Source organism: Procambarus clarkii, unplaced genomic scaffold (assembly GCF_040958095.1).
Source record: "Procambarus clarkii isolate CNS0578487 unplaced genomic scaffold, FALCON_Pclarkii_2.0 HiC_scaffold_97, whole genome shotgun sequence".
NCBI classification, from domain to species: Eukaryota; Metazoa; Arthropoda; class Malacostraca; order Decapoda; family Cambaridae; genus Procambarus; species Procambarus clarkii.
The window spans coordinates 3,699,806-3,708,529 of NW_027189130.1; the positions used below are offsets into that span (position 1 = coordinate 3,699,806).

Here is an 8,724-nt window from a genome sequence, read left to right on the forward strand (position 1 = left end):
AGCAGCAACGAGAGCTCTTCCCTCCTGAGTAATAGCGTGGTGTCCACAAACGGCATCGTGCTGTTCAGAGTTAAGGTGAAGTTCCAAGGAACTGACACGAGGTACACCAGGACCGAGACCATGGACCTACTGACGTCGACCTCAGGGGTAGCACCCATCGACGTCGTCATGGACGAAAATGGACCCCAAATACTCTTCAGCAGTGCAGTAGCACTAGAGGCTCTGTTTACCAAGGCAACGATCACGGCTCTAGAGGATAAGGGCTTAACACTCCTGCCTCCCCATCAATTTCAGGCAGTGAGGACAATACTCATTCACAGAGTGAGTGATATCATCGCTGAACAGCCTATCACTGAGATCGTAAAGAGCATCAACGCTCTGAATCGATCCCTCACAACCATCTCGGCCCACCTCATCCGGCAGGGTGAGAACTGGTAGCCCACCCTCAAGGTCACCCTCAAGACTCCAGCAGAGGCTACTCTCGCGGCCGACAACGGCCTCAGGTGATGTGGAGTGGCCTGCACACCTCACCAGATCGCCAGGCAGCGCTATTTCCGCCTACGTCAGTGTTTTCGGTGTTACCAGTACACCCACTACTCTCAAAAGTGCCTCAACCCACTGCAGAAATGCAGCACCTGTGCTGGCGATCACCAATACAGGACCTGCAACGCATCTACTCAACGCTGTATACTCTGCAACGGTGACCACACTGCCGTCTCTCACGACTGCCCCACCAGACAGGCGGAAATCAAGAAGATGACTGACGCCAGACCACGAAATTCTACTACAAGATCGAAAGCATTCAACATACAAGAAGAAGCCTTCCCAGCACTCCCGACAAGTGGCGCCGCGAACGGCGCGCAACCAAACTACTGGACCAGGACGTCCTCCCGTGGCAGCCACTCGGCCCCAGACGACACCTCTCAACCAAGCCAGCCAGCCGTCCTCCCTCACGCCGCCACCAGCCACCCCTGACAGCACTGTTACAGCTCTGATTCCCTTCGCAACAGAAATGTCAGGTGATGATCAAGAAACGGTACGAAATACTCAGCGACTTGTACAAGCTCAACAACCTCCCGACCTTTGTGATACCAGAGGCCATGTTTACCGGTTACTCCTCTCAACCAGAGTCCGACCCCACGCCAGACACACCTGTCAACTCGGACCCTATTACTCCAGTAACACCTGCGACTACATCTGCAACGATACTGCCACCAACTGCTCCTGTAGACAACCTGTCTGATGATTACTGATTATGTCGACATTTTAGACGACTCTGACGATGTCGACTCTGCCATAATCTCGCTTCTCCCAGGCCAACCAGCTTATGATTCTCCAGCAATAAGAAAACTATCACCAACGTAGCAACACCGAGCATGGATCTCCTGCATGTCGACGGCTCACCAGCCGTATATTCAACTCGATGTATGAGGAACACTTACGGCGTGCGCCTGGAAACGAGTGCGTGCTTAGACACGACCTAATTTTCACGGTATATGACAAACACATTGTCAGCCGACCTCTTCCCCGGAGACTACACCCAGTACAAAGCCAAACAACAAGCCAAGAAAAGGAAAAAGACATAGCATGAGGATGCAGACCTAAGACTCACTGAGGGCAGCTGCCCTCTCCCCCCTCTTTAGGGGTATGGGGACCTAATTTTGCTCGTTTTGTGGTGGTAGAATCCCTGCAAGCTTCGGAGCAGACCGACGTGGAAGACAGAAGACGGAAGACTCCAGTTGCAAAGAAGACAGAAGACGCCACACCAAGAGGAAAGAAGACCTCACATCGCCACCCCTCCCTCGGGACCCTGCCCACTAGCCTAAGCCAGCCAGGTGTTCAGGAAGCCTCATTTTACGCCGCGCAGCTGGGTTTAGCCCTGGCTCTGTCTCCAACTCCGATGTTTCCTCTCACCCAAGCTATTCTTCACCTATACCCACTTTAAAGCTCACCCCAATGGGTACCTTGTCCTATATTTAGTTCGTTCGTAGGTCATGCTCGTAGAGCAGCGGCCGTCTCACGAGACGTTAATCAATTTTAACACCGTTATAAAAGTATGTTTATTCCCATACATAATTTATTATACAATAAAATTCATTGTATATTAGGCGTCCATTATGTGATTAGGTTCTTTTTGGTGATAATGTTTGTTAGTAGTACAGTAGTAAAACATTTACAGACTTGCTATTCGAGAAGCAGATGTCAGTGAAGCACTGTTCGAGAATATACATACATACATTACCAAGGCCCCCCCCCCCCATCAGTAAAATAACAATGATATAATCCAGCCGCCGAACCTCTTGTTTATCAATGAAAAATAGGCTTACACACAACTCGTCCTCTTGTCTGCATTCATATATTATTTAAACATGCTGTTCATTCAAAATTGGAATTCTCAAATATAAATTAATATTGTTAAATGTAAGGATGCGGTGCATATTCGGACATTGGTTAAGTTAGGCGTTTAGTTTCTCATGGTGATTATTTGTATCTGTAGTACATGGGTGAAGCATTCACAACATTGTGGTTCAAACAAAAGTCGTCAGCGAAGCACTGTTCAAGAAATGTTTGAACGTCATCAGTGGTGACTTGTGTAAACCGTTTTTCTATTCATAAACGGGGGTCTGACGAGTGCATGGAATGGACCTTAGCCTTTGTTTATGAGGAGTTGTTACACAGCTCAACTGATCACGTTCGAACATTTCTCGAACAGTGCTTTGCTGATGACCCCTGTTCGAATCCCAAAGCTATAACTATCACCCAACGTAGTTCTAATACATATAATGGCCAACAGAACCTTAACACCTAACCTTTGACTATTGAAATTATAATATGAACTTTTGAGAAACCAGTTTTAATGCACAATACGTTAATACCAATGAATGCATCCGGCCTAGAACTTGCTTCCTTCGGAGCATTCTTTGTTAGCTTGTTAAAGAATGAATATCCTCCAGTGACATTAGTAACGGCTCCTTTCCCAGACCATATGCCACTTGACGAGTCTGGTGTCCCTGCTCTTAAAACCTTTATCTGCTCTCATAGGCGCTCCGGCCGTTATATAATATTTACTTCCCCCAATAAGGGGAGATACTGCACTAAAAACAAATCAGGAACATCACGTTACCCCATCCCGAAAACACAAACGTTCACCTCTAGCACTTAACAGGGCCTGCCGCATGACCACAATTATTTTGTCGATTTGCAGAAATGCTGCAGCGCTAGTGGACTACCAATAACTTGTCCAAGATGCGGATGATGGCCACGTAGCTGCAAGTGCTCAGCCTCCAGAAACTGACCGACGGTATGTTCAGCTTGCACGGTTTAGCCCCGGAACTTTCCCTTCATGCTAAACGTTTCTTCTTGCCAGAGTACGAATACGAAAAATACAGGAGAAGATACCCATTGGGGCGAGCCTTGAAGTGGGGACAGCTGAAGAGAAGTCGGTGAGAGGAAATGCTGAAGTTGGAGAAAGTGCCAGGGCTTGACCCAGCTGCGTGTCAGTATGTCGATGCTGCAAACAACCCAACAACTGGCTAGGTTGGGAGACGGGTCTGGAAGGCGGCAGTGGTAGTGCTTCTACATTCAAGGTGGAGACAATCTGTCTTCAGGTGGTGGTGTCTTCAGTTTGGTGTTTCTTCTTTCTTCTATTTTTTCTTGCTTCGAGTAATCATTTGATGTTTTTCTTTGTACTCTGCTTAGTCTGGTGGGAAAAGGTCCTTTGACAATGTGGTTTCGTCGCATTCAAATAAGATTACAACGTTCGATAGAATGTACTTTTGGTTTGGATTATTCAGCAAGCATTCTGCATACCTCGTGTTGAGTATTTTGCTGGTGATAAGCGTCTATATTCGGGAGATCTGGGTGTCAGGTTTTTGTCACGTTCATCATAGAGTGTAGAGACTCTGGAGACTCCGCTGGTATTGAGGGTGGTGAATGTGCTTCAATGTCCTCTGGTGCTGGGGGTGGTGATTGTGCTTCAATGTCAACAGTCATTTGAATCATCAGAAGACATGGTGAGGCCTGCAGGAGAAGTTGGTGGCAGTATCGTTGCACATGATGTAGTCGCAGGTATGACTGGAGCCATCGGTAAACATGGCCTCTGGTATCACAAAGGTCGGAAGGTTGTTGAGCTTGTACAAGTCGTTCAGTATTTTGTACCGTTTCTAGAGATCTCCAACTGACATTTCGGATGCGAAGTGAATCACAGCTGTCGGGGGAAGCTGGTGAGGGTGTGAGTGAGGATGGCTGGCCGGCTTGGTTGCGAGGTTTCGTCTGGGGCTGTGAGTGGCTGGCGGGGTGGGGGGGGGGGTGGGGGTGGGGGGTTGCAGGTCCAGTAGTTTTGTTGCGCGCCGCTCGTGGCGCCACTTGTCGGAATGCAGGAGAAGCTTCTTGTATGTTGAAAGCTTTCGGTCTGGGCGTCGAGTTTCCTTGCCTGGCGTCAACCATCTTCTGAATTTCGCCTTTCCTGGTGGGGCAGTTGTGGGAGACGGCCGTGTGATCGCCGTTGCAGAGTAAACAATTTTGAGTAGTGGCGTTGCAGGTCCTGTATTGGTGGTCGCCAGCACAGATGCTGCATTTCTGCAGCGGGTTGGGACACTTCTGAGAGTAGTGGGTGTACTGGTAACACCGAAAACACTGACGTAGGCGGAAATAACGCTGCCTGGAGATCTGGTGGTGTGTGCAGGCCACACCAAAACATCTGAGGCCGTTGTCTGCCGCGAGAGTAGCCTCTGCCGGAGTCTTGAGGGTGACCTTGAGGGTGGGCTTCCCGTTCTCACCCTGCTGGATGAGGTGGGCCGAGATGGCTGTGAGGGATTGATTGAGCGTTGATGCTCTTTACGATCTCAGCAATGAGTTGCTCAGCAATTAAGTCGCTCACTCTTTAAATGAAGATTGCCCTCACTGCTTGGAAGTGATAGGGAGGTAGAAGTATTAAGCCCTTTTCCTCTAGAGCCGTGATCGTTTCCATGGTGAACAGAGCCCCTAGTGCTACTGCACTGCTGAAGAGTATTTGGGGTCCATTTTCGTCCATGACGACGTCAATGGGTGCTACCCCTGAGGTCGACGTCAGTAGGTCCATGGTCTCGGTCCTGGTGTACCTCGTGTCAGTTCCTTGGAACTTCACCTTAACTCTGAACAGCATGATGCCGTTCGCGGGCACCACGCTATTACTCAGGAGTTAAGCGCTCTTGTTGCTGCTCGATTTTTACCCACCCGGCAGTGCTAGGTGCAAGCTTCCTCTCCGATGATGCCAGAGTCTCCTAACCAAACCTGAAGCATCACCTTCTTGGGAATTAAAATATATATATATATATATATATATATATATATATATATATATATATATATAATATATATATAATATATATAATATATATAATATATTATTATATATATATATATATATATATATATTATATATATTATATATATATTGTCGGAAAATCCGACACCATTTAATAATCATACAGATAATAGCTGTATTGTATAAACAAGTTACCCATAGAAAACGTAACTTGTAGTGGAATTACCGTCTAAAGAAAACGGGATATCACCACATACTATTATAATTCACCACCTATTATGGTGGGAATTATTCTTAAATACATTAGTCTTTGGACTTTACCATCATAAAACATCTTATATAAATTAACTTAATTATCAATATTAAAGTAGAGTAAATGTGACCCTTCTATCACTTTCTGAAATCTGAACAATGTAAGCTAGGCGTCAGAGGGAGGAAGGAGGCAGCGATTGTTGTGTCACCTCCGAGACGTGTGGAGCAAATTCGGCTCCTATCATATCTGGACAATGTCGGCCAGTAGCGTCAATAGTATGGAGTGTTAGACATTGCCATTGTTGAGACTAGACCAGAGGCTCACATGGGAGCAAATTCGGCTCCTGTTAATTTACTTGGACGTAGTGTTATGGAAACTAAAGGTGTACCATTATCAACACGCTGTCTACAAATTCAAGTTAAGTGTCTATCCGAAACCCGTTTATCATTCATTTATGGCCATTAATGTCAGGATATAGGGTGAACCGGTTAGATCACGAAATCGCCTCATACTGAAGGTAATTAAACCAGGTCTTTATTGTTCCATGTATAGTGTTTTCTCTGATATAGCTTGTCATATATAGGATTCTGGCTTCACAGCTAGCGCACTTTTGACAGGTCAAGACGAGGAAGCAAGGCTTTGTACATCAGTTACCTGGGTGATTAAAGCTACCTCAAAGAGGATAATTTGGTGTCTACACCCTAGTTATACCTGGTGGACTAACCTGCTGTACTATAAGATAAGGAACCTTTTCAATGTATGTAGTTACTGTAATGTGATTGGCTGCATATATATAAATATAACCCCCCTAATGTGTAGAGGATCGATTTGTGAGATTATGAGATTATTGCAGAAATACAGTCCACTTATCATTATACAAATTGCTATCGAAGTATATAAATTAACGTAAATATAAATTCATATAAATTAAATAAATATAAATCTCACAGGTCGGTTCCCACACATATATATATATATATATATATAATTTTTTTTTTATTGGACTAGTGGGATAGAAGACAGACTAACAAAAGTATGGATAGAGATAGGGAAGGTAGGGGAAGAGGATTGAAATGTAACCAAAATTGTTAGCGCAACATTAACCGTACGATACACCACTAAATGTTCAAATTATGGGCCTGGTTAATTGTTTACCACTCTGAAGTGGTTACCACATGGAGCACTTTAGACTATACCTATTAGAAGATCAACGCTTCAAGGTATAGTGTGTACCAATTAAAATTATTAGACTTGTTCCCTTCACTTATTGTACTTGGGTGCGAATATGTATCTACTACATAATGACCAACTGCAATTCGTGAGAAGTTTTTGCAAGTAACTTTATTCTCTCCATACCTGCAGTGCCGTTGTACGAGACAAATTTCTTGTATATGGTTAACCATACCTGCAGTGCCGTTGTACTGATGCACCCTCGTACATATCTGAAATTACACATTAAATATATAAAAATACTAAATTGAAAATCTTCATATAAAGCTTTAAAAATATCCCGCAAGACAATCGATCAGCTCAGACTTTGGTTGATCCATAAAGCTGACTTACCACAGAATGGCAAAACCCAACCTCAGACATGACTCGTCCACAGCCCGTTATCATCACAACGGCCAAGTGGTCGTTAACCCGGTAGCCAAACATGAACGTGACGAACGCTTCACATTTAATGAGTCCTCGGTCTATACTCGTTCGTGCACTGACCCACAACAGTTCACACATTTTAACACTATTTAAACTAGTTTTTGTTATGTTACCTATTTATTAGGCGAGGGAGACAGGTTGGAATACACTTACGTACTGTAATTTCCTTCAACAACTATCATAGAACTATACACTATTTAAACATACTTTAATTGTTAGTTATATTCGACAAAATATAGTACTTGGTTACACAGGACGTTAATGTTAATTAAGGCGTCTCTGGGGTTGGCGGCAGCGTGGACGACACTGACTCAGTATGGCTAGTTTCATTCACATAGGATGGCTCTTATGCGACTCTTGTTAGGTTAAAAGTCTTTGGTCCATATTTCAAGGATTGAAATCTGATAGTTCACAACAAACACCTTATAACTGCCAGAATTTAACTAATAATTTTGTAAACTATTTTCAGCTGCTTATGGTCGAACGTTAAATTTCACAATGTTGACACTAGTCGCTGTTGTGGAACAGTTAATCACATAGGAATTGTTTTATTTTTTAATTTTGTTGTAATTAGCTTCATCAAAAGTTTTAGGCTAGGTACTAATACCTAGCCTAAAACTAACTAAAACTTTACTAATAGACAAAGGTATATTACACAATATTATATCAAATGAGTAAACCAGTCAATTTATTTTTAAATAAAGCTTTAACATGTTGTAATTATGCTTAGACAATCGGCAAATATAGACTATTGTACCAACAGAATACAATGTAATAAAATAACTATTCATCTAGAGTAACTTGCCTGTAAGCCTGGCGCAGGTAACCTCATGCACAGGACTGTCCAGGTGACTTAATTTAGTACAACCAATGAGGCGGGCGCTGAGCAGCACCTCTCCCCACGCCGGCCCGCGCCACACTGCCCGCCGCGCCTCTTGACTAGCTTGGCCTGATGGGTCAACTACCTGTGACGTCATTCACCTCACCTGACATGAGGCCGCCTCATATTCAAATAATTCACAAGTAAAATCACTTCAACAATATTAAGAGTTTATTTCTATTAATGTGAAGTATGAGCAAGTGAGAGTATGTATTAAAAGCACATACTTCACTACAGGACATTAAACCTACTACCACACCCACCTAGTAGCTTGGAAGCGCCATAACGCCTTCTGTTGAGCTGAACCCCCGCAAGCACAACTAGGTGAATACAAGAGGCTTTACCGACAGTGACCATTACTTGTAGCTCCCTCATGCTCACCTGTAGCTCCCTCGGACACACCTGCAATATTAAGACCCTTTTAAGTATGTTTCGAGCAAATTAACTAGTGCATAAGACATTAAAATATCTGTTCACATCTATACAAGTACAAATATGTAAAGGATATTTGTAGATATTCTGGAAATAGAAAAGGAATAGAATGCATTCACAATCATTCCCCCAAAAAATGTCGTAATATACTTAGATTTCTGTGACAAATTTTCACTCATCCAGCAGGTAAGAGTCAAC

The 8,724-nt window shown here is 43.9% G+C and overlaps 1 long non-coding RNA gene across 1 annotated transcript; it reads right to left on the reverse strand.

Moving 5' to 3' along the window:
- Positions 1–6,936: 6,936 nt before the first annotated feature.
- LOC123772847 (uncharacterized) lies at positions 6,937–8,496 on the reverse strand. The gene is made up of 3 exons (XR_011226216.1): positions 8,358–8,496; positions 8,020–8,200; positions 6,937–7,000 (listed from the first exon to the last, which is right to left on the reverse strand). It is a non-coding gene; the product is annotated as an uncharacterized lncRNA (long non-coding RNA).
- Positions 8,497–8,724: the final 228 nt, after the last annotated feature.